Source organism: Camelus dromedarius, chromosome 31 (genome assembly GCF_036321535.1).
Source record: "Camelus dromedarius isolate mCamDro1 chromosome 31, mCamDro1.pat, whole genome shotgun sequence".
Taxonomy (NCBI): Eukaryota; Metazoa; Chordata; class Mammalia; order Artiodactyla; family Camelidae; genus Camelus; species Camelus dromedarius.
Genome location: NC_087466.1, coordinates 48573 through 75306, shown reverse-complemented (window position 1 = coordinate 75306; position 26734 = coordinate 48573). Strand labels below are relative to the sequence as shown.

At 44.8% G+C, this 26734-nt stretch overlaps 1 pseudogene; it reads right to left on the bottom strand.

Moving 5' to 3' along the window:
- LOC135319711 (trafficking protein particle complex subunit 9-like) overlaps positions 1 to 26505 on the bottom strand; it is a 53273-nt pseudogene extending 26768 nt beyond the window's left edge.
- Between the last annotated feature and the right edge of the window lie 229 nt (positions 26506 to 26734).

Sequence of the window (26734 nt, the reverse complement as noted above, 5' to 3'; positions counted from 1 at the left end):
TATGAAGTCTGCTCCCATGTTGCATAGAAATACAAACATATTTGTGCCTTTATAGGCACTGATTACTTTATCTCAGATAGAATATTTCAACTAAAACAAAAAATCAATAATACACACCTCTTGTCAAATCTACTTGATAAGTTACTTTGCTATGTAACCATAATGTGTCTAAGATAGATCTAAAATTAGTGAAAAAGATCTTTGTATGGTTTCTTGAACTCTTCTCAAAATTCCAAGCTTAATTTTAAAATAGATCTGAGCAGTATTTCTATATTATCTTTTCCCTTGTGAAATGAACAACATAGTCTGTTGTCAAATTTCTGTACTTACAATAATTCACGAGCACCGTATCCTCACAAAACTGCTGGACAGCAAGGCGCTATCAAGACACTGTGACCAAACAAATGAAACACAAGGAAGACAGTGACCCTATTCTGGAGGGCTTATAGTCTGTGTCAACACCGGGTTTTTATTTGATTGGTTTGATTGGGTAGCAAGATGAAATCAATCAAGTACTTTCTTCTTTGAGCATTCTGTAAGTCATGACTCTTTTCAGTGTCATGAGCAGGAAAGGGTTAAGCATGACTTTATTAGGTCAAATAGCAACAATCATCACCGGAGAGTGAGTAATAAAGAAGTTAACTGATAGCAATGCTTCTGCCTACATGAGACCTAAAATAAATCTACACTGATATCCGAAAGGAAAATGAGGAGATGAGGTCCCCAAAGAGAAAACAAACTAACAAGAAATCAAAAACGGAAACACTTTTTCATTAACGATTCCAGGAAGGAGTGGAGCATGTTGGTGAAAAGCACAGATGTTGGGGACAAACATGAGGGTCTGAACTCCCACAGCACTGGGTAGCTGTGACACTGATATGTCAGTGAAATTTTCTGCATCTCAGTCTCCTATCCATAGACTGGGGACAACAACCGCACCCATCTCCTAGAACGGTCCTACGAATTAAGTTATTTTATATATAAAATTTTAAATAAAATACTTCAGATTTTAAATAATACCCCCAAAGCACAAGGAACAAAGAAAACAGAGATAAATTGGTGTTCATCAAAATTTAAAACTTTGCTTCAAAGGGCACCATCCAGAAAGTGAAAAACCAATACACAGGAGAAAAATTTTTCAAATCATTTATCTGATTAGGAATTTGTATCTCCAAATGAAAAAAAAAAAAAACAACCCTACAACTCAACAATAAAAAGGCAACTCAATTAAAAGGTGAATAAAGGATCTGAAAAGGTATTTTTCAAGGAAAATATACAAATGGCCAATAAGCACAATGAAACGATGTTCAATATCATTAGCTCTAAGGGAAATCAAATCAAAACCACTAGAAGAAACCGCTTCACACCCACAACAATAGGTTATAATAAAAAAAAAAAAAATAACAAGCACTAATGAGGACACAGAGGAAGCGGAGCTCGCAGCAGTTGCTGGTGAGGACGTAACACAGCGTGGCCACTTTGGTAAACAGCCTGGCAGGTCCTCAGGGAGTTGAACATTTGGTTTCTGAATGACCCAGCAATTCTGCTGTCTGGGCACACACGTAAGAGAACTGAAAACAAATGTCCACATAAAAACTCCTAAAGGAATGTTCGCGGCGACACTACTCATCACAGCCAAAAAGCAGAAACAACCCAAATGCCTATCACCTGATGAATGGGTAAACAGTGGGGCCCAGCCATACAGTGGAATATTATTCAGCAATAGCAAAGCATAGAATACTGACCCAGGCCACAACGTGGACAAACATTGAAAACGTTACTCAGTGTGAAAGAAGTCAGTCACAATAGACGGTTCCACTTACATGAAGTGACTCGATTTAAATGAAATGTCCAGTACAGGCAAATCCACAGAGAGAGAAGAGTGGCTCATTGGGGCTGGGGGAGGATGGGGAAGATGGGAATATCTGCTTATGCATACGGGGCTTCCTGTTGGGGGGAAGAAAATGTTCTAAGATTGAATGGGATGCACAATTCTGGGCATAGAGTAAAAACCGCTGTACATTTTAATGGGTGAATTGTATTAAAATTGTTAAGAAAAAAAGCACCTCGGGCCAGTACCTTCCCATAGTAAATGCAAATTGCTAAATTTTATTACAGGAAGAAGAAACTGCCCTCAGCATGAAAGCAGGAGATCAGCAAATGTGAGTTAACCGAAATTGGACAAGAGCATTTCACTTGAAACAGTTGCTGAGTGTACACGAAATATTCAGAAATAGGAAAATTGTTTCACATCACGAAGAAGCATTCTGCTTCAAATGCAGATCAAGGATTCGGCAAGCCCAGCTGCTAGAAATGACCAGAGAAGAAACCTGGTCTGTAAAACAAGCACCAGAGCCAGCAAGGAAGTGGTGATGAGGAAAGCAGGCGGCCGAAAATCTGGAACAGTTTGCTACAAATAATTTCTCTACTGAAAATTCAAAAATAAAATGAAAGTGATGTAATGCTCTGTTGACCTCACGTGAATGGGCTTCCTTCGGTTCTCGACTGTTCTGTAACCCCGATTGAGAGACTCAGGAGAATCAGCATGGCTCCTGGGAGTCCCCAAATGACTGCCCACCAGCACGCTGACCACCATCACATCTGCCAGGGTGGAATTGCAGAGAAGAGACCAACTTCTGAAAGGAAATGTTGACAAGGGAAGAAAAGGCTGCAGTCAGTCCTGGGACAGAGGCCCTCTGAGCAGAGGCCAGAAGGCTTCAGGTGAACTGCAGTGGCTCTGAGGCAAGAGGGGACCACGGGTCAGCATATCTCAATTCTCTCCTCTCTCTCCCTCGGGTAGGAGAGATAAAGCCTGCATACTTCTCACCTGGAACTGTGGCATCTGGCTGGCAGAAGTCTTACCAGCACGGAATGATTATTCAAGACTCTGTGTAAAAAGTCAAGAAATCGAGAGGGAGTAGGGAGCCAACTCCACGAGCCTCTCAAATGCTCCCATATTTATTGTGTATAATCAAAGGAAAAATTCATCAACAGTTGTGAGATAGTAAGGAGGAACTTCGGGAAAGACGGGATGAGGCAGAGATTGTAAAATCCACAATGAGTACAAAGGATTAGTGTATCTTTAGGGAAGTCATGGGGTGAGGGGAACAAGATACATTTTTAGATATGTGAATTACAAAGCAGACCACCAGACCAGCCAGGTCCTTGTTTTGGGGATAATAGACTATCTAACAGCACACAAGCCCAGTGTTTATTGCTGAGGGCCACGGTCCTTGCTTTGCAACCAGCAGAGTGCTATCTAAAACCTCAACTATGCAAGCAAAGCATTGTCTCTGCTTTTTAAGGCAAGGAGACTGGTGTGAGGATGCACAGGCACTTGCTTGCAAAGCAGTTTCTAAGCATATTTTTTTCTTATCAAAGTTCACAGCCGGCTGAGGTGTGCTACAGTTTGTTAAACCAATCATGGGCTTTCACATGGAACCATTATAGAGGACACCCTAGGATGACAAATCCTGCCTCTGGGTCTTTTCCTGCCATCTTCAGCCACTCTAGCAGGGTCTAGGCACATCCGTGAATAACGATCCTCCAGAACCACCCACACTCTTAAATCCTGGTGCTTGAAACTTAATTTTAGCTCTACACAACTTACCGTAGAAAAGTTTCAGAAATAAAAGATATGATATCCCTTTTATATCTCATCATATTACTGATTTTTCTGATTGCCCTAAGCTGCTTCTACTTGGTAAAGCACATAATTCTACAGGTGAACTCAGTAATTTCCATTGGGCATATCTATCCATTTTGGGCTCGCTAACTACTATTGGTCAAATATCGATACACTTAATTGATTTATTTGTTTATCAATTTCAGCCGGGAGGAGAGGGAGTGTCACTCTTTTCCTCAGCCCACCCTCAACACTTTTCTCATCAACTCAGGACTCCTGAAAACAAAACAAAGTATTTGTTTCCCTTCTACTCTTTCCACAAACACAACAGGAAACATCAGCCTGGAGAAAGAATTCAACACAAATATTAAAACAAAAATCTACAAACCTGAAGCAACTCCATCTCCGAATCATGATACACAATGAAATGAGAGTAAGTGTGTCAGGCACAAAGCAGGCGTGAGCCTGACCACCTCATTTCTATTCTTCAAAGGAAGGAAGGTTTTTGTATTTTTTTATCATTCTTTGTCATTGTTTCTGATTATGCCAAAAAATAGTTTATGAAATAATTAAGCACTGCAATAACAGATTTTTATTGTATCAAGTATAGATGGCATTCAGAGGGGATAGGAAAACCCAGCTCTGTAAAAAATGCAAAATTTCTTCCCCTGTTAAGAACACATATACAAAATGCAACAGAGAATTCAAATTCTTGTGGAGAGGAGCAAAAGCCACAGAACAAAAGCAAAGTCATTACAATGAGTCAATTCAAAATTCACTGGACAAACATGCTCAATGCATTCAAAGAATTTTAAAGGCACACTGCAAACCATTAACTTAATGATCTACAGGCTAGAGGAAGCATTTCCCTCTTTAAAAGACAACAGAAATCAATAGGGTGCCCCAACAAACAAGGACCAAAGATCAATCAGGTTTTTAACGGTTCTCAAAAATCAGCATGTTCTAAACATCAAAACCCAGAAATTTTAAACATTTATTCAAACCAAAATGAAACAAGCATTTCAAAAAAAAAAAAACAAAAAAAACAAAGAAACTAAGCACACAGATCATGTACATAGATTAATAAGCATGTCTTGTACCGCTGGAAGAAAGAACAGGCTATAGCCTTTTACTTGAAAAATAAAACTACTTTTAAAGATAACTGCTAAAACACATTTCACCATTCATGTTGCCTTCAAAAATCTGAGGCAATTGTATCTGATCAGAAAAGCAATTCTGGGTAATAGTATGTTACAATTCAGCGCCAGTTTGCTTTAGAATAAAAAAGAAAAGCTACTGTTCCTCAAATCCTGCACAGAGTGTGAAGTGCCTCCCGGCCTCTTTCTCCTCCCGTTTTCTAAGCTCATGCACCCCAACCCTTCTGAAACAAGTATGACAACCTCTTATTCCCAATATGCCAAATGACAAAAGAATATCAATTTATTTGTGTAAATATATGCCTACACCTTGAACTTGAGGAGAAAGGTATCAGAAGTCTATATGGAACTTATTTCTACCTTCCTGAAATCACACACACAAACGTTCACACAGACACAGACACATACCCCCTGGATTACTGGACACTTCACAAGCTTAGGATTTCCAACTTCTAGAAGATAACTTTGTAGTTAGTTTAAAATACAATTCTGTCAGCTTTTGAAAGCCTTGATCATCTGCTAAACCATCCAAATATCAAAGAGACCCAATTAGCCTTCTCTGTAGAATGTAATTTCCATTGATGGCAAAACAGACCCTAAGAAGTACTGGATCAAAGACTCGTGTTTATCACTACCTATGATCGTTTTTAAGCACATTAACAGATTCAGAAATGTATGTCTCAACAACATTTATTCTTATTGAAATAGCATACGTGTTCAATTGTCTATACAGAGACTAGGTCCCATGATGGTGTTTAAGATCTATTTTGTGTATTGCAATATTTATTTTCAAGTGCAGACAAGGAGGGTGTGTATTACTCAGTTGTAGAGCACCTACTTAGCATGCACAATGTCCTGGCTTCAATCCCCAGTACCTCCAAAAAAATAAATAAAAATAAGTGCATATTTAAAAATAAGAATAAAGTTATAAAAAAATACAGACTAAAAACCACTGCAATCTAGCTGCTACAATTATACTAAAAAAACAAGGGTTTCTATCAAACACTGACTATATGCCAATCACAGAGACAATCACAAATCACACCTGACAACCATCACGTGTGATTCTCAGCAAACCTACTAAGTAGACACGGATGAGCAACCCGGCACTGCGGATGAGGAGACGGATCTCGGAGGAGCCGTGGACGCTGACCGTCCTGCTCCCCGCGACACCACGTCAGCCCAGGGCAAGCGCTGACAGAGCTGCTCTGAGGGGACACCCAGCTGCATGGAGCCTTGGGGCACTGGGGAGTCCCAGAAAACACTAAAAATTGTTCAGTGAAAAACCACCTCAAATATATTACATTGTGCCACATCCTTTAAACAGGGAACATGACTGAGACTTTTTGATGCCTCCGTGTCCTTTCGGCCATCATCAATTATTTGCCCACTCAGCGCGACCAGTGATGAACTGGACCCCATATGAAGTGCACTCAGATGGCAGAGCTTTTAAAGCTGTTTTATGAAGTTTGTAAGACTCTGTCTATGCCTCACACAGGCGGTCATCCGTCACTTCTCACCGGTGTGGACGTACCACCTGAAATCACTCCTTTCTCCTTTTTAAAATCCCTCATCTAAACCAGACTTTTCAACAGCAAAGCAGCAGCTCAACCACAGACAGTGGACAGCTTCTCACCAAATGGACACGAACAGCCCATCGGACTACCTGGAAGCCCTTTTCTTCTATTAAACCCACTTCCGGGTACTTCATTATTTTCTGATTGGTGGACTTGGCCACCGAGTGGCCAACTCATAGAGCTCCCAGCCTCATATCCGGGGGTGGGAGAGGACCCTGCTGTTTGGAGAAATCAGTGAGGAAGGCGGACATACTCCAGCCAGGTCTGCACGGGTAGAAGTGCGACAGTGTGCTCAGAAATTATACCGTTAGCATCCCTGGGCTCCCATGGACTGGTTTCACATTAACCAAACTCATGACACACTGATGCAAGAAAACCAGAAACTTATTAATGTAACAGAAGAAGTGAAACTATAAACCGGGCTGAAATATCAGAGTTCAACCATGAGTACATTTTCTCCTCCACAGCCCAATCACAGGCAGGAAGTCACATGGCAACCATGGACAGAAGCAAAGCAGGAAGGGTTTCGAGATTAACTCAATGGACTAAATTTCTGTTATACGAACAGATCTACTGCCTAGAAAATAATTAACGCTAATCACAGTGCACACTTCGTGGACAGTGGCCGAGACATGACAGTGAGCACCTGTGTAACTCTCCTTTCCCTGTCCTTTCTGGGCTAAGTGATGCAAAGTGGTACAAAGATTCAGGGATGCAGATACCTCTAAACACCCAAAGCCCATTTCTGGGAGCCTCAAAACCAGACAGCCAGGGTTTAAATACCAGCTCTGCCACTTACTAGCTCTGTGACCTTTGCCAACTTACCCTCTCCGTGCCGAAATTTCCACACTGTAAAACTGGGATAACAATCAAACCTTCCTTACTCGCTTGTTGAGAAGATTGAAGGATTCATTTCTGTAAAACTCTCAGAAAAGAATGTAGCACATTTTTGGTGTTCAACAAATGTCAACTTAATATAAAAGTGATTTACAAGTCTCCCTTCTAATAATATTAGGTGTTTCCTGGCTAGTATAAGTCCCAAAGAAAATCCTTATTTCTCCTTTTATAAACTCTTGGGGAGCACCCTCCTATTCCATCCCACCACCTGTTTAAACTAGGGAGGGGATGCCTCCTCCCCACTCCTCTGGGCCATGGAGAGTGCTTCTCCCTTCATACCCCTGGCCGCTGGATCACAGCTAGCCCTCGTCACACTAACAGGGTGAGGTGTGAGTCCGGGGAGACAAGCAGGGAATGTGAAAGCCTACCTTTCCCTCCAGTGTTGGTCACCATTGGGAAGCACCTGGGATCCTCAGCTCCATGTCAGGACAGCCCTGTGCATGAAGGGGCAGGTCCTCTCAAGGGAAGGCTCGCTGTGGCCCAGAGCTACCTGGGACAGGGTGAGTCTCTAATTCTGGGACACAGTATCATGACACACATTTTCCCACAGCCCTGAAGTTCATGGAGAACGTGGCTTCATCAGTAACAAAGAAGACATTTATCGCCTGCCTACTCTTTTGTGTCATCTCTCAGTTGGCTGCTGGAGACAACATGCATATAAGTATTGGATCCCCATAGGCCCCAACATATATGAAGTAACAAAAAATTCTGTGGCTTAACGTTGGTTCAGGGTGACTGTGTAACAGTTCTGACTCTGCTGATGCTTAATTATGGGTATAGGAACTATGGAACCTCCTCAAATATCTTTCATCATAAAACCAGCTTTTCTTGTTTTCCTATTTCTTAGTAATTGCCAAAGACTATAAAATGATGGCTTCACACCAAACAACAGCTAAAGATTATGAGCCCTCTTGACATACCCACTGTGGTAAACACTTTACAAAATTTCTAATTCTCACTATTCTACAAAGCAGATACCAACGTCCCAATCTCACAGACGAGGGAAAAACTCAGAACGAACTGACTCAGGCTCACATGGCTCAGTGGCAGCGCGTGCATGCAAACCCAAGTCAAAAAACTACACCCCTTCCTATATGTACCAAATCTCCTACCACCAATTAACACACAGCAGCGGGGTCAATACTCAGGGAACCCAGCACACTTTTCAGATTTAAGGTGCTCCAGAGGCCGCTACTAGCTGTTTTATAAATTCCCGGCTCACTGGTTTCTAACACTGGAAGAAAAGTCCGATTTTGCCATTGTTTACACAGCAAGTCTGAGATGTTCACAGCGAGATGACAGAATAAAATTAAAATATAAGCATAACAATTTTTCAAGGTAGACAGACATAATGGACATTCTGCTATTCTGAAGCATCAAGCAAAGAAATCAAAACAAAATAACGTTGTTTAAGCCTTCTTTAACAAACAGGAATATTAAGACGGTAAGAAGGTGCAACAAGCGCCACCTATGGCTAAAAAGACCTTCCAGGTTGCCAGGAAGCATGCAACACAAAAATTGCCTGTAGGATCAGAAACGAGAATCAGATAACTAAAAGCTTCTGTAGCACATACTGCACTTTGCTTCGGGGGAAGCGAGGGTAACTCAGTATTTAATCTGATATTGCTAATACTCCTGAATATAAACAAAAGACACAGGCTCATGGAAACTCATCTTAGAAGAGGAAAGAATCCAGTCCAGCCACTTCATTTTACAGGAGGGGAGACTGAGACATGGGATCTGTCCTCCTTGCAATCGGCAGCAAATCTCTCCTAGGCCTCATGTCTTGCACTGTGGCAAAAACGAACAGATCTGTACTAGGCCTATATTCATAAAAGTCGTGTCTGTATTTTTCCGAAAGTAGGTTACCTACGTATCTTGCAACATACTTCTCAAAATCCAGGAAATCATACGTTTGTTGAAATACAAAAACATTTATTTACATAATAAAACAGCATGAGCTTTATTCTCTCTATTAAAAAAGTTACATGTCAAATCAATGTTTTGATATTTTAAACCTGTTAACAGTGCAGGAAAAAAGATCAAAATTTTCTTTAATCACAAAAGAGAGAAGCTTATTCCCTGAAAATGATCAATGTGGATGTCAGAATCCAACGAATTTAAATGTCTGAGTGGATGGTTACACGGCAACATGACATCTGAGTTCTAACAATACACATTCTGTGTAAATAATATTCAAGGTCGTCTGCTTAAGGCAATTTAACTAGTCCCTGTCTCACTACAATGATACAGATTTCATTAAAACTTCATAGTGCACTAAAAAATAAATGAATCCTTGTTACTTTAAGCCATATTCATATATATCATATATATACATATTAAATATGCATCAGTAATAAGCCACCCTCTTTAGTATTCAGAGTCGACCCTTCTAAAATATCTGTCATTGTGACAGCACATTTTTACTAAGCACCTCTTGGGTTCTTTGTATACAAGGCTAGTAACTCTCACAGTCAGACAAGTTAAACGATATTACTCAAATTTCACAAATGAGGAAATGTACTTAAGTCATGAAAACAACTTATATATACATCATCAGGAAAGAAAAGAATAAAGATTTTCTTAAAATATTCACTGACAATCTTTTCTTCCATATTAAGACTACATAAAACCAATTCAGTCTTTGTAAGTATTTCTGTCAATAAGGGCCACTAGAGAAAAACAATAACATCATCAGAAGTGGTTGGACTTTCAAAGCCCCCTTCTCATTTGCAAAATATTTATTTTTAATGTTTTGTTTTTAGTGCTTACAGAGCACTAAAATACATAAAAATTAACTTTTTATGCCACTACCTGAGAATTAAACATCTGTGAAAATGTACAATTTTAATTTATGCCACTGTGTCTCACATTCTCACTGGTGTCTCCCCTTTGAAGGCCTCATCAGGCTGAGATCACTAAAATCGGCCATTTATTGAGTCACAGGAGTTCGGGTAACCACTCAACGGGAGGCTGATTAGAGGAGCAATTAAGAACGCATCCTGTGCAGCCTGGGTTCCAGCACCGAGCTAGCCACCGCCAGCTGCGTGTGATTTGGGACAAGCTGCTCCATCTCTCAATCCCTCAGCTGCAAAAAAGGAGACACTGATACCTACCGTCAAACACCTGCTATGAAGTAAAACATGAGGAAAGTATTTTAGCCTTAGGGAGATGTCCACTCAGAGCGAGTTTGGTCATTATGATGATGAGGATGTCTGTTAATAAATTGAGCTAGACCAAAAAGGAGAAATCACCTTAAAGTAGAAACGTTTTAAGCCAATGAACATTTCCTTTTGGATGCATTGCAGAATATTCTATTCATTTTTTTAATAAACCATGTTTTGTCCATTAATAATAGATTTACAGGTTCATGGACAAGTCTCCAGAAAAAGAATTAGAGGCCTCTAACCTCTGAATACTAAGAAAGTAAATTTTAAAAAAAATCAGGGGGGAGATTATACCTCATTTGGGAGAGTATGTGCTTAGCGTGCATGAGGCCCTCAGTTCAGTCCCCACTAACTCAATTTAAAAACTTTTTTTTTTAAGAAATGGAGAATTAAAGCAAAAAGATGGAGGAATACAGAAATTTTTTAGAGACTCATCTCAGATTTAAGATGGGGAAAAAACCATCCATTTCTCAGAGGAAATCTTGAGAACTATGTAAAGTGAATCTGAGATATCTAGTCTTCTTACATTATTCATGAATTCATATTACAAAGTCTTAAAACTGCCTGATAACACACAGTTGTGACTCTGATCATAACAGCTGCCAACACGGATCTAGCTCCGGCTAGGAATGCTCTGTTCTGACATCTCTGCCCCTGAGGCCTCACCAGGCTGAGAGCACTAAATTCAGTCATTCATGAGCATCTCGTGTAAGTCCTCCCTTTGTGCTCCTCACTCTCCACTCACCAGCCCCTCTGAGGGAAACACTGTTATCATCATCTCCACCCGCAGATAAGGCCACTGAGGCACAGAGACTAAACCTGCTCCAGGTCATATTGGCATTAAAGGACGTCTGTATTTCTGCTGTTTTGCTTTTGACAAAGGAATCTGAGATATCAATTCAAGGGAGACTCTTAAATAATAAAATATGTCAGGTCTTCACCTCAAAGAGCACATACTATAAATTCCTGATGTAGGATGAGGCTGCCGCCACAAACTGACTCAGCTTGAAATTAATATCCAAGATGAAGCAGCGGATACACGTAAATATTCACGATTGTCAACTCCGCTCACGGGTCTGGGCCCTTCACTGACTGAACGGGGGTGAATACTCCACCCGTGTCAGGGAGGGAAGCGCGGCTTTTCCAGGTCTCCCCAGGGCTTCACGGGCTATTTCCCCCAACAGAGTGTCCTCAACAATTAAAAAGCTCTCAAGATTTTTACACCATGCAAAACTGAAATACATTTCTGCCGATGGAGCACTTTCTCAGGCTTAAACTTATTTTGCCTGCACTCAGCAGGGGGGGTAAAAGAAACAAGACTCTGCAAAGTCTCTGATTCTCACCACTCACACTAGTAGAAAGGCCACTGCACAAGATGTCTCTTCAGAGTGCAGGGTGAGAAGAAAATAAAGCCACCCCCAACCACAGGCACTCACAGGGACAGAGCTCAGCAATCTTCTGCACACTCACGGTTGTGCAGCCCTCATCACCATCTATTTCCAGAACACTTCATCACCCCAAAAGAATCCCCCTTTCACTAGCAGTCACTCCCTAACCCCCCTCCACCTAGCCCTTTGCAACCATCACCTGCTCTCCGCCTCTGCATGTGCCTATTCTGGGCATTTCAGATCACTGAAGTCAACAATATGTGGCCGTGTGTGTCTGCTTCCTTTCACTTAACATGCTGTTGTCAAGGCTCGTCCATGTTGAAGTGGTATCAGCATCTCTTTTTTTTTTGAAAACGTTAAAGTTTATTAGAGGGCTGTAAGTACTATCAAAAAGAGTAGAGTGGAGCATAAGTGATTGTGTTTCAAAGGGAAAAGGGCGGGTTGAGCAGTCAGAGTGGACTTCCCAGAAGAGGTGGCCTTTTTCATTTTCCTCTTTTTCTTTTTTATTCACTCTTACTTCTGAATAATGTTTCACTAAATGGAGATTCTACATTCTGTTCATCCATTCAGCAGCTATGTATGGAAGAGGTCCAGAAGGATGAGTGTAAGAGGCGACTTGCAGGGATGGCATTTAAACAAAGGGCAAGATGTGCTTTCAAAAAAAAAGCCAACAAACAGAGGTGCAAGGAAATTCAGTGCGTTTCTGAGCAAAGTGCATGCTTCCTTCAGCAGGACAACCGTGCAGGGCTGTGGCGGATATTGGCAGGGATCACTGCGTGGGAGTCACCTGAGAAGACTCCCCACTGCACGCAGCTCAGCCAATTCTCCTCCCTCATCCTGTATTGTTAGAGCCATGTTTCTAGGTTTCTCTTATTTCAAGTAATAGCACTTTAACTACATTTCTGTTCATCTGCATCAGACCACTTTACCTCCAAGGCACAGAAAATTATTCACTAACCGGAGCAGCTCCAGGACATAACCGTGATGGATTAGGGAGTCCTGCAGCATCCCAGCCTGCATGCACAAACCCCACATGTGCCCTGGTGATGTCCGGAAAATTAAACGCATGGAAATATCTCACTGCTGGTACATGACATCTGCCTTCAAATTGCCCCAAACTCATGCTGGCAAAGCACTAGTCAGCCCTCTCACTACAAAAGAAAAAAAAAATGCTAAGAAGGCAAATTTAGGCTCTTCCATTGAAAACCAGCAACCATCAATGCCAGTATCTGAGCTGGAATGCTCCTGACTTCTAAAACCACTGCGCCGTTACTTTTCAAATGTGGAAGTCATATATGTATTCCACGTAGATGATATTACAGTAGGATTTTTCTTTTCAAAATTTCCAGTTGCAACATTAGCACAAGAAAGTTTATGTTTCAGCTTTAAAAAAATCAATTATCTTCCACTTTCTTAATTTTGAACCTATTATTATTTTATAAATGGAGCTATGCTGCATAATATAAACAAACTGTTTGAATTCTGCAAACAAGACCTTTATGACCTCACTATTTCAGAGCAAACTTTAATGATGTTTTGAGAGGTGGGGCCTGGGGTGCTCACTAACAGCTCTTTAAAAACTGAAAACGATGTGCTATTAAGTAATGCAAAGGCTCTAACTCCACATTAGCTCAGAAACCAAAGAAACTACACCAAAGCCTTAATTTATCATTTTTAAATTTTGCTATTCTTTGGAATATTAAATTTCTTTAAAGATATGATTTTTTTTTTGAGAAAGACAACAGCTGTATTAAGTTTCTTCTCACCAAGAAAGCAATCTTTATCAAGAAAAATACCCCATGGAAATCGAAATGACGGGAGATTTGTAGCTAAGTGAACATGCAGATCTGAACAGAAATCTAAATCCTATCAGATCTCACTCGAACGAACTCAACAAAGTCCTGGGCTACCCTGGAACTTAGCTCTTCTGTTCCAAAAGTTGGCTGAGCTAAGATCATCACACAAGGCAGGGAAGGAGAGAAGAGGAAAGTCCACCTGGCAGCCTCCATCTCTTTTCTTCCAGCCAAAAGTCGCCTCTCAGGCGACCCCGTTAATAAGCCCTCCCCATAAGGAAATCCGGCATCCACAATGCCCCTGCCGTCCCCAAGCAGCCCTGACGCCCCTCTCCCAGCCTGTGAATGGTCTTGTAGTGGCCCCCCCAGTTGGTGGCACCCTCCCCCTCTTCCCCGCTACACACACACACACACACAAACACACAGAGCAACGGCAGCCTTCCCAAATAACAAAGTTGATTACATCACCCCACTTCAAACCCTTCAGAGTCTCCCTGGTGGAATTCTAGCCCCGCCCCCGACACTGATCACCCAGCCTCACCCCAGTTCCCAGGTCCCCAGTGACCTCAGGGACCCCCTGTACTGCTCCTAATTCCCACTTGCTTCCAGGCTCATTTTGATTGTTTCCCAAGGAAGACTTCCCTCCCTCCAACCTCCGCAACTTGTTCCTCTATTCCTAGAACATTCTAGGCTAAGTCAACTTCTGACACTGCTAAGCTCACCAGAAGCCAATACATTTTGCTTACTAATGTGGGTCCACCCACTCTCCACTAGACACACAGAAGTGCGCGTGTTATGAATAAATGAATGACGGGGTGGGTCTCAAAGGGACAGACAGACCTGCTCTCGCCCTTCCCGACCCTTCTGTCTGTAGAATATCAGAAGCAAAACCAGAAGTACCTTTCCTGATGGTCACTTCCTGCTGACACCCTTCACTGACTCCAGTGTCTGTTCAAATAAAACCCAACGTCTTCCAAAGCCATTCACCCCAGGCTCTCTCCAGGGTCCTCCCAAGCAGGGGAACACTCCACCCTGGACCACACAGGACACTCTCCCCAGGTCCCCACACCACAAGCCTCCAGGCCTCTGCCCGGGCTGCACCTGCCACCTGAGCCACACTCTTGACTCCTTCTCCTGGCTGACACTTACTCTGTCCTCACGATTGAATGTAGAGCCCATTTCTTCCAGGAAGTCCTCTCTGATAATGTCTTTTAGGTCTTGGCAGGGCTCCATCTATAGCAACAGTACATGGTGACCAACTGGGTGTTTGCCCACTCCTTTGAAACCACGAACTCTTGGGGGCCACGTGGGAAGGAGTGAGAGATTACAAGAGGGGTGGGGGAAGCAAAATCAAAAATCACAACCCAAGTCCCAAATTCAAGGATTCTTTCTCAGAAAAAAGTATAAACTATTTCACACGTGTGCAATTTGGCTACTATTTTTGTGGCTTGTGGACAGCAAGAGCTTGGTGTTCTAGTCCAAAACCCGGGTTACATGCAAAGAAATGTATATATTCATATCCAAAGGAAACCAGAGCTGTTCAACAACAGTTTGCAGTTAGAATAGAAAGGAACTTTGATAAAGGCAATCTCTCTCTCCCTCTTCTTTCTTTTCTGGCATCATATAATTTTAGAAGTATTTGCGTGACTAAGAGATGGCTACAGCCCGTGATTCTGCACTGGAGTGTTTGGGGCTGAGGAAGCCCACATTACATTCACTGCGTAAATGCAATCACACCAACACACTGATAGGTGCCGTGGTGGTGGAGCTGATGTTTCAAAGCAGGCAACCTTACTCTGTAAGACAACTCTAAATAGAAAGTAAGAATTGCAATGTTCTGTACTGAATTTCATTCGATATATGGGTCATTAACTGATAGAATATCTTCACTAATGTAACCCAAAAGTAAATTGTCAACGTCGATTTTCTTCATCTGACCGTTTTATGCTAACTTTGGATATCAAACCCTCACTCCATATGGAAAGCTCAGGCCTACGCTGCAGCAGTTACATCCCGTGGAAGAAAGCCGATCAAGGGAGAACTGGAGAGTTTCCCTTCAGAAGCTGTTAAGTCTGGTTTTGTACCTGTACGTCATTTGAAACCACGTCATCATCAAGCAGTAAGACCTTACCTCTGTGGGGCGAAAAGCACTGCGGTGCTTCTGAACCATCAAAGAACACTGAGCTTTGTGAAACTGTCCTGAGGCACTTAACTCGTATTTTTTGTGAAAGGCTCCAAAACTGACCCAATTCACCAATCCAGGTACAACAGAGAGGTACCGGAATTAGTAGAGAGAACATGCCTTTGAAGTCTGACAAGGCCCTGCTTGAATCCTGCTACAGCATTGACTAGCCGCTAAACGGACCAATTCCTTAACCCCTCTGAGAAGTCTTCCCAATCCGCAAAAGGGAGCTGCCATCGCCCACCTGGGAGGCATGGATGAGAATGCAACACGCAAGTAGGGCTGCCGACTGGTACCTGACACGGGGCCTGACTAGCTTCCCTCCGCTGCCCTTCTCCCCCTTTAAACTTGCACTGTTCCCCCTGGTAAGGATCAAACCCCTGGAAAAGACTGCCCGAATCTTCTGTGAATCCCTGAATACATGCATTACCCTTAGGAGGCCAGAAAAACAACTGCCTCCTCCCCAGTCACTATCAATGTTCTTAAGAGTCTGGGTATTTTTAACTCTATCTTTCAGGGAGACTATTCCAGAACTTTGCACGCACCATTCTCCAGGTTGGCTCCCCTCCCAGTGCCCATCTCTTCTCACCTCAGATCCTCTGTCTGATTGCCTTCTGTTCATTGGAAAGCGAGTCCAGTAGGGTGGCGACTCCCAAGGACGCCCTCCCTCCCTCACAGGTGAGTGTGACTACTTCCTCCCCACTCCAACTCCAGCTTCTTAGAAGTCTACCCTCCCGGACCCTGCAGAATCTGCATCTTCCCAAGACACACACGTTGTCAAGACCCTCCTTTCAGATTTCTTCCAGGCTGGCCCTGCCCAACCCCCGGCCCCTTAAGGATAAATGGCATTAGTCTGAAAATCGCAAATGCCGCAGACTGACACACCAAAGCTGCATGGTCTGGGCTTTCCTCCAACCAAGGCACAGCCCTGCCCCACCTCAGCCTCAGTCTGCAGCTCTCAAGATGATCTAATTCACATGCGCGGCTGTGAACACCAGCTAAGAATGACGACTCCCAACGTGTATCTCTAGTCCGGCTCCTTCACCTGAGCCCCATGGCCATAGACTCGAGTGCCTCTTTGAAGTCCTAACTTGGATGACAAATGGCATCTTAAAAATGCCTCATGTCCGCCATTTACTCTGGAATTCGATTCCTGGCAGGTACCTCCCAGACACCCCATTTTAGTAACAGCCCCAGAACCCACCTATGTGTTTGAGGTCACATTCAATTTCCACTGTTCCCTCCCCCAAACCCTGCCCTGGAATCAGTCCTGTTTATATCCGTCGCTAAGCCCAACTCAAGTCTGGTTCTGCAGGGACCATGGCCGGAACCCCACAAGCTCACAGCATGGTGCACTGAGTCACAGTCCTCCAAAGGGTGCTCCCTGGAGGGGGAGGCATCTCCTGCCACTGGTCACCTCAGAAGGCACTGTGTTCTCAGAAAGGAGGCCCAGGAGAGGGGACTCAACGTTCTACCATGGTCTGAGTTTTGAAGGGCCCGAGGTGTGGGGGAACTCCTAATTAGCGGACAAACTTGCCAGTAAGCAGACGAGGATGGAGGAACCCAGGCAAGGCTGTTCTCACTCCGACCCCTGGGCTCTCGGGAGCCACGGGAAAGGCCTGTGTCCAGGGCATAGCCCGGCCATCACAGATCCCAGCCTGCATTTGCCAACCCGGACAGACTAGACTCCTTCTACTTGCGACATTTACTTCTGATCTGTTCCCCACCCACAATGTGATGGACTCCTTCAGATATTCTCTCCTGTCTGAAGCGAGACAAATTCAGTGAAAAATGAAGTGTCCACATTTGGACCAGAGCATGAAAGGAGAAACAAGGCCTCATGTTCAGCATGATGGTGGTGGCCAAACACTTTCACCGGGTGAGATGAACCATGGTGGGCGTGAGAATCCAAGGTCCTAGGTCGGCCAAAGCATCTTCCTTCACAGTTGACTGGGGTGTTGGAGACTCACTACCACAAACTAACGACAAGGCCGACAGTGGTTGACGTCAGCTGCAACAGACACGGAGTCAGCTATTTACTGCCAACATGGGTTAAAAGTAAAGGCCGGTGCAGGGAGGCCTGCACGGCTGCTGAGGCAAACCACAGACCCGGCTCTGAATGCCCACTGACTGGAGCAGGGTGGAAGCTACGGTCCCCTTTAGCAGTCCCTATGTCCACCAGATCCAGGTGAGCCAGCTACTTAGGAGAAGGGCATGTTGTCCTGATACTCAGATATACCAGCCTCGTAAAGGGAACAGAAGAGTGGCATGGATTTTAGACCCACTTCTGCCTCTTTATGAAGGCAAAGTAAAGTAAATGGCAAGGGAAGTAAAATGCAAAAAAAAAAAAAAATTAAATAACAAAACGGTGACTGCTTCCTCCAACAGCTGCTCACCCCTGAGCCTGCCACTTCCTCACCAGTGACCACCGGCCAGGCAGCGCCGTCACGTGCGTCACACAGCGACAGCCAGGAACCGAGTGCCAAGCACGTTTGTGTAAAAGAAGGAATGGAGCAAGATGCTTCAGAATTTGACTTTACAAGTTTAAATACTCCATGAAAAACATCCCTCAGCAGCCGCCTAAATGAATTCGCATCTCACTTCTTCAAAACAATCAAACAAATTTAATAAGGGCGCATTTGTCACCAAATATAAGGAGGACCAAACTGGTTCCTTAAAGCAAGGATTTTAAGAGGTATCAAACACCAGTGGGTGTTGTGCCAAAAAAAATTAGAAAATAAAAAGATGACAAGGATAATACATGGATCAAGGCAGCTGTTAAGTTTTTGCTTTTTAAAGCGATGGAGACAGCACGGAGGGTGATCTAGCTATTTCCAATACAGGGTGTGCACAGCCCACATTTTCAGACGCAACAACATGCTCACAGGGCAGTACAAGAGAAAAAGGAATAAAGAAAAAGGAAAAGAGGAACAAGAGAAAATTAGAAACACACAAGAACCAAAATGACTTTGACAGCACGTACAAGAATATACGTGAGTGTGTGAGGCCAGGGACGCGGGGCTGGTGAGACCCACCCTCACCTCCTGCTCCAGGGAGAGCAGGGGCCTGAGGGGAGCGGCGCTGCCGGGGGACCCCAACGTGGTCAGCGCCCCTAACCAAATCTCCACATACATGGGTCTAGGCAGGTCTTAAGCTACAAATTGTGGTCACATTTCAGGCTGGACAGTTTTACGCACTTCCACCAAGAGTAGCAGGAGAGAATTAGGCTCTGTTCCTGCACCAAAGCATTGTTTAAAAAATTAATGTCTGCAGAATAGTAAAAGCAACAATGGAGTAAAAGTGACTGGAGGAGAACGTGTTTGACCCGAGCTCACTGGCTGCGTTATCTCACTGACGTTAAGATGCTGGCTGAGGCCTTACGGTACCAAAACAGACAGACGCACCAGGAGGGAGGTTTAATGCGCTGCTATATTTTGATGCCGAGAGCCATGCCTGGTACACGAGGTTCTGGGTAAACAATGGTGACTGTGTCAACCACTATGGTCTAAGCACATATCCAGCTACTCCTCCAAATCCCAAGGACAGACTTCAAAAGGCAAAAACAAGCAGGAATTCTCTGGTGGGTCCACAGACTCAGAGCCAAGCAGTTGCTGAGCAAAAATGTCACCAGTGCCTCCTGTGACAAAAGAGGAGGCACTGGCATGGGGGCTGGGGCAGGGCTCCAGGCTTCCACTGCTCACCCACCAGTCTGTCCAGGGGGAGAAGGTGGTCCCTGCTTACGTTGCACCGATGCACCTACCTTGACTGACGCCTGGTGGATCAGCAGGAGGTGACATGTGAGGTGAACGGAGCCAGCCTCGGTGTAGCACGGTGCTGGCAGCTGTGCCCTCAGCAGTGCCCAGGCTCCTAAACCTGACACCTTATCTCCAAGGAGCAGATGGGGAGCGCGGGCATGTAGATCACAGGGCCCTGTGAGGACAAGAACAGATCATGGCCACGACATGCCTTGCCCCTTCCTTAAGCATGTCCCGGAGGAACAGAAAATTCATCCAGAGCCCGCTAGGCACCTCACGCAGGTGGGACTCGGGTCCTCTTGCCTATCACTCACAGGGCTGTTCTGGATATTCTTTTTATCAATTCTCTGGCATCTTCTCCTCCAACTTACCAACAACCAGAAAGTAGAATCTGATCTTAGTTAAGTTCAAGAATCACAGAGCACCGCCTCCACAGCGGGCCCGGCAGCACGTGCCAGGTCGTCCGACCATCACCTGTGGGACCGCCATGAGCCCTCTCCAGACTCAAGGACCAAGGCCGTAGGCCGGGGGTACACAGATTCCCTCACTCTCCCCAGCAAAGGGGGACCACCTCCCGGCAAAGGCACCTCACCCTCTTCTGCCCGAGGGACAGCACAATAGATACATGGGGAAACAGAGCAGAAGTTGGGGGGTTAGGCAGCCCAGAAGAGCTCGTCTGTAATTCCGAGGCAAAGTGGGGCCGTTGACTTAATCACAGGGACAAAGTGAGGATGAACATTTCTCTGCTCTTTCCCATACTCCGTGATACGCCTTTCCCTGCATAAGCAGTTCATTCGGAGGTCCCTGGCGGTGTTTCTGATGTCCTAACATGGTATACTGCCTGTCGGGCAGGAAGAGAGGGCCTGAGCCGAACAGGTGCTGAGCCTGGGAGGCAGGAGACACTGGCTCCAAGCCAGCTCAACCAGCGTCTCGTTCTGCCTCTCGGGATTCAGCATCTCATCTATAAGCAAAGGGATGAGACTGTCCCAGGAAACGCTGCCCAATAGAAATGAAATGAGAGCCATGTAAAGAAAGTTTCCCAGTTGCCACATTTAAAATGGTAAACAAAGAAACAAACCAACAAACAAAAAACAAGTACTAGAAACTGATTTTAAGAACATATCTTATATAATCTACTGTATGTAAAATACTATCATTTTGACATGTAATCAATAGAGGAAGCAACAAGATAGTTTATATGCTTTTAGTAGACAAGCCTCAGCGTCTCATGTGCATTTGAACTACAGCACATCTCAGCTCAGACCAGCCTCCTCCCCAGTGCTCCTAGCATCAGTGGCTGTGGCTACTCTATTGAACAGCAACTCCAGGGGTCCCACCAGGGTCCTGGCTGAAAAGCAGGAGTAAGTGCTCTAACACTATCACTAAAAGAATCTCTCTGAAACAAAGGTGGATTCACTTTTAGATGTCTGTAAAACGGCGGGCTGCACCTCCCTCCCCCCTTGGATACAAGACAGTCCGATTCCGTGCTGATCCCTTTCTGGATGGAGAGAAGAAACCCGGCACACAGCCAGGGTGGACTGGCCTCCAGGTAAACTTACCTGCTGTCTGTGTCCAGTCCCATGAATTCCTCCTTCTCAAACGGCATGCAGAGGATTGGGATCTTGTCCCCAGACTTGTCAGGGGCCCCATCCAGCCACTTGGACTTGAGCAAGATGAAGAGCGACTCAGTGAATTCCTCGATCCTCTTCTCCATCACCCTGCAGTCCTCGTAGATTGAAGGCCACGTCGGTGCGCGGCTGCTTGGCTTACCTCCCCATGCAGCACAAAGACAAAGAGCTGAGAGTCATTAAGCGTGATGCCATACAGCTCCTCTGCACGTGGAGCTTCTCGAAGGCCTTGGCCGAGAGGCAGTCGGTAATGGTGACAAGGCCCAGAAACATGCGGTGGGTCTGGAAGACGCTCCATCCATTCTTGGGCGCATAGTGGTACCTGTAGTGCGTACAGAGTGCGCCCTGGGAGCTGCACGGGCTGATTTGGCTCACCAAGGAGATTCGCTTATAGATGCAAAAGAAATTCTCCTCTGAGATGATCCCCACTGGTTTGACCACCACGGGAAGAGTCTCATAGTCCTCAGCACACTGCACGTAGTCAGGGATGCTCCTGTAGCAGGCCCTGCCGAGAGGGGAGAGGAGATTGAGGTAAATATTGTACTGTGGGCTGCGGGTGCCTCTGGGTTGCGGTGACCTGTTGTGTACCAGCCAGAAGGCAGGGGAAGCCCAAGCAAATCCAGGGGTACATTTTGTCCTTCAGAGCCTGCACATGGCTACCGTAGCTCGGATCAGTTTACCCAGCTTTTGGTCTAGGCTTCCTGCCCCTGCAGAGAAGGGTCATTTCTTGTTTTCTGTTTCAAAGCACTTAGCAAGGCCCTGATGCAAAGTCATTGCTCAAAAATGCGGAATAAAGAAATGAAAAAAGGAACTGCTTTCCGCAACCCCCTTCAGCAGAATATAAAGAAAAGGACAACAGTAGGAGCAAAAGATCTGGATTTCAATTCCAATTTATTTGAACCCCTAAGCTGCAGAATAATGGATAAGAAAACTTGCCTTGGGGAGGAGGGTACAGTTCAGTGGTAGAGGACATGCTTATCATGTACGAGGTCCCAGTACCTCATTTTAATAAATGAAACAAATAAATAAACCTAATTACTCTCCTCAAAAAATAGTTTTTAATTCAAAATTCAAAAAACACCTTGCAATTGACACAACATTGTAAACTTGACTACACTTCAATTAAAAAAAAAAAATTCTTGCCTTACAAGAATATATATGGATTACGGAAGTTTGCAAATGTAAAATGCCTAGGGTACCACCTGCATAAAAAGGGGTGACTACAAATTTACTATCCCTCCTTTATGAGCTATATTTCCTTCGGGGGAGTAATAACCTCTCAGAGCTAATTTTCTCAGATTTAAAAAAAAGTAAATATTACCTGATTCTCAGTACTGCTGAAGAATCAGATAACCCTATGAAAGCATCTGACCCACAGAGGTTACTCAATAAATGTTTGTTGAATGAGTGAATAAACAATCAAAATGAATGCTGCTCCCTGCCAGACCATCATAATGGTACTGCTTGGAAATCACAAGCCCACGTTCCACCCGTCTCTACACTAACCATGTGGGTGACCTGGGCAGGCGTGTGTGCTTCTCTAAGCCCCAGTTTAATCGTGAATAGAAATGATGGCAATAACACAAACCTCAAATTGTTAGTGAGTCAGTAATGAATCGTACCCCAACTTTGCAAGATGGAACCATTAAGGAAAACTGGGAAAAGGGTCCATAGGCCCTCTCCATATTATCTCTTACAACTACATGGGAATCTACATTATATCTCAAAATAAAACTTCTACTTTTTTAAAGAAGCTATTGAGGTTAAATGTGCTCACTGTCTCAAAAAAGGAACACACAGAAGAAATAGGTCAATGCCCAGCACATGAGATACACTCAGTTAACATTCCCACTGAACCCACTGGTCCCTCCAACTTCAGAGCAAGAGGATGGGTCCTCGTGGCAAGAGGCCACTGCACCTGAAGCTAACAAAGCTAATGGTGCTCACTTCCAAGAGCCCCTGTCACCACACTTGTTCTAATTTTCTATTTGTAATATTTTTCCTTTTTATTAAGTAGAAACTCCCAATTGCATAGCCTTCACCTGACTAGACATCAAGATGGCAGCCCTTTAAAACCTGACCACAGAGATCAGGATGGCAGCCCTTCTTGGTGAAACAATAAAATGAAAAGCCATTTCCACAAGACCTCTGTGTAAATCTACTAGGGAACTTCATCCTGGACTGAGGAAGAGGACTGGGGAGGAGGGGCCAATCTGGGGCATAGAGAACTATGGGCCACCTGTCCCACGATGGACTTTAGACTCAACCATCACCCTCCAGGAAATTTAAAATACACAGCGACATAGTGCGATGGGCAAGATTTTTTTTGTTTTAAATCCCTGAATCCCTTGCAGGTCTTGTTTCTACTGAGACACAAATAGATTATGTGTATAATGTTTCACAAAAGCCTTAAAATATTATCACCCCAACTTGACACATTAAGAAACTGAGGTAGAGAGGTTTGTCATATTGTGCAAGATTAAAGAGAGGCCACGACAGACACCATATTTAAATCCAAGCCCCTGCTCCAGTGCTCACACTAGAAAGTGTGACATACTGCCCCTTTTCCGCCCTCTCCCTGCAATAAATTTCTGAAGAGTATTTTCTGTGCCACCTGGAATCACAATCACATCAATTTTCCACAAAGAGCTATGTCACTCCTTGCAGGAAGTAACAAAATCTAAAGTGTTGGGATGGGAGGAGAGATTTGCATTTTCTGTTTCTCAAAGGAAACATGGCTTTAAAAGAAACTGAAAAGCACTTATCTAGTCTAAGCCCTCATTGTGCAGAGAAAGAAACGGAGGGTCAGAAGAGATGAGGAAAGGGCCTTATTAACAAATATTGCCTCAGCACAGCACCAAGCCAGCCCTGGGCACTACTGGGGGAGGATCTGGGAGGCCCAGGAGAATGAGTGTTAGAAAACGCAAAGAGAAGAAGCATACAAGGCCCTGTCCCTACACCACCATACCATGAAATTCCACCAAATTACCCAGTATGGGGGCAGCCAATAATAAGGTGGGGTAAACAGGTTACAGAAACTTGGAAGTCTCAACCATAGTGGAAATTCCAACATTTACTATTTTTTTTTCCCCAGTTCAAGCATCAACTCAGTGGGCACTCTGTACCAGGGACTACACTAGGCCTGGAGTTCTCCCAAATACAGATCTCTATTACCACGTGTGCAAACCACATAAAGGCCACCAGAAGAAAAGCGCTCACAGATAACATGGAATTACTGAAACTGAAAGCAGCCAAAGAGCATATATTACTAGGAAAAACGGTGCTGCTACAAATGGACTCATGGACATAGAAAGCAAACTGTGCTTAGCAGGCAGGAAAGGGGAGATTAACAGATACACGTTAATAAATATAAAATAAATGACAAGGACCTACTATATAGCACAGGGAACTATATTCAATTTCTTGTAATGAGTTCTACTAAAAACAATCTAAAACATATGTATATACATATGCATATGTTGATAACTGAATCTCTGCTGTACACCTGAAACTAACATTGTAAATTGACTAAACTTCAATAAAAAATAAATTAAAAAAATAAGTAAAAATAAAAGCAACGCCATTAAGAAAAAAAAAAGAATACTGTAATCCCCTTAGCTGTATTTGCTGGAGAATCCTGGTTGCAAGCACCAAGTCCACTGGATCACTCCAGCACTGGCTGTCACTCTTTCTGACCATCAGACAGTCACTTGGCTTCACTGAGGTTACTTTTCTCTTCTGTGAAAGGCTACAGTAGCATCTAACGATGTATAGAATCTCATCATTCACAAGCCCAACAATTAGTGAGGACTTCCCATGGGCCAGGCTCTGGAGAGATGAAAAGATACAGTCCCAGATATATTCATGGGTAGAAGAAATTTATGCCATAAAGACAATAATTCTTCCAGTTTTGATACACAAGTGCATTGCAATTCTGATTAAAATTCCTACCAGATATTTCATGGAATGTAACAAGTTATTTTATGGTCAGGAATAGGCAAGAAACTTCTTTAGAAACACCACTGGGGAGGAGTGGGTATGTCACTCATTTCCACTGGTCTTTCTAATGTGATGAAAACGTTCTGGAATAATAATTGTTGCACAACTGTGAATATGCTAAAAGTTGCTGAATTGTACCATTTAAATGGATGGACTTCATGGTGTTTGAACAATATCACAATAAAGCTGTTATATGAAAACATATTTCTTGACAATTATTTTTCCCTCTATACTACTAGTCTGCCCCACGATTTAAGAAAAACAAAAAACCAAAACAAAACAAACCGTGCCAGGAGCTCTTTAGGACTGCAATGTCCCTGGGTCTCCAAGGCCTCTGGTGGTGCTGTTCCTGTTAACGCACCCTAGCTGGGCTGGGCTAGTTAGGGACTGTAACTATCTTTTTAAAATCGACGGTTACACGTTTCACACTGGGAGTGGGAAGGAAGGAGCATGTCACAGCCTCATGCCTTCAGCTCATTTTTAACCGAACCAAGCCCTGCTTTCAACACTGTAATTCCTGGCACTATAAAAACACGTGACATCAACAAGCACCGCCATCATAACACCTGAAAGTGTTCAAGGTACTTACCTGGGGCAGAAACACTGAGGGAGGAGACAGAAGCTCGCTCAGCACTGAGGATCCACTTTCCCGACTCCACCAGAAGCTGGGCTTTACAGCTGGAGGCTCTCAGCCCAGGGAGCAGCGCCCACGCCGCTGAGCTTGTCCTCAGGGAGCAGGAAAGGGAGAGCAGGGCAGCCCCGGGGTTGCGGGACAGGGAAAGTGGGGGGGCGGTTGGTGGAAACGCGGGCTGCAGCCCCGCTCGGAGGCCAGCCCCAGCCCCAGCCGCCTGCCCCAGTTCGGGTCCGCAGACCCCGCCCGCCCGGGACACAGCCCGCCCAGGGGCGGGGACCGGCCGGCGGCCGAGGAGAGGCAGCCCGGGAGGAGAGGACTCGCGGGCGGGAGAGGGGAAGGGGACGCCAGCCACGGATTGAGGGGAGCCCGGCTGGGTGAGAGGCTGCAGGTGCACACCTGGCCATGGACAGGTGTGGCCGGGGAGCCGGGGTAGGTGGCGCGGGCAGAGGGGTCTGGCCAGAGCAATTCAGCTGAACACAGGCTGACTGGTGCCCTGAGGGGCTGTGACATGCCGACCGCCCTCCCGCAGCCGCCTGACCCCTTTCCCGGGAGCCCCCCACCTTGCACTTCCACAGCCAGAGGCCCCGGCCCCGGGAAGGAGCTAAAGGCCTACCGGTCGACAGAGCTGAGAAGCCTTTGGGGCCAATCCGAGGCTCGGAGCTGGAGCTTCCAACCCGCGGTCGAGCTGGCACCGACTGCCCATGCGCAGGAGGGCCAGTGATCCACTCTGGGTTCTGCGAGAGAAGGTGGGGCAGCGAGGGAGGGAGAAGATGGGAGGGGGAGGAGAGGAGGGGAAAAGTGGAGGGAGACAGATGGACCGGAAGAGCAGAGAAAAGGGATGGATCTGGAGAGGGTAGGGTCGTAGCGGAGATGGAGAGAAAAAGCTTTACCTCTGGGGGCACCCCGAAGGAGGCGGCAGTCCTGCCTCTGTA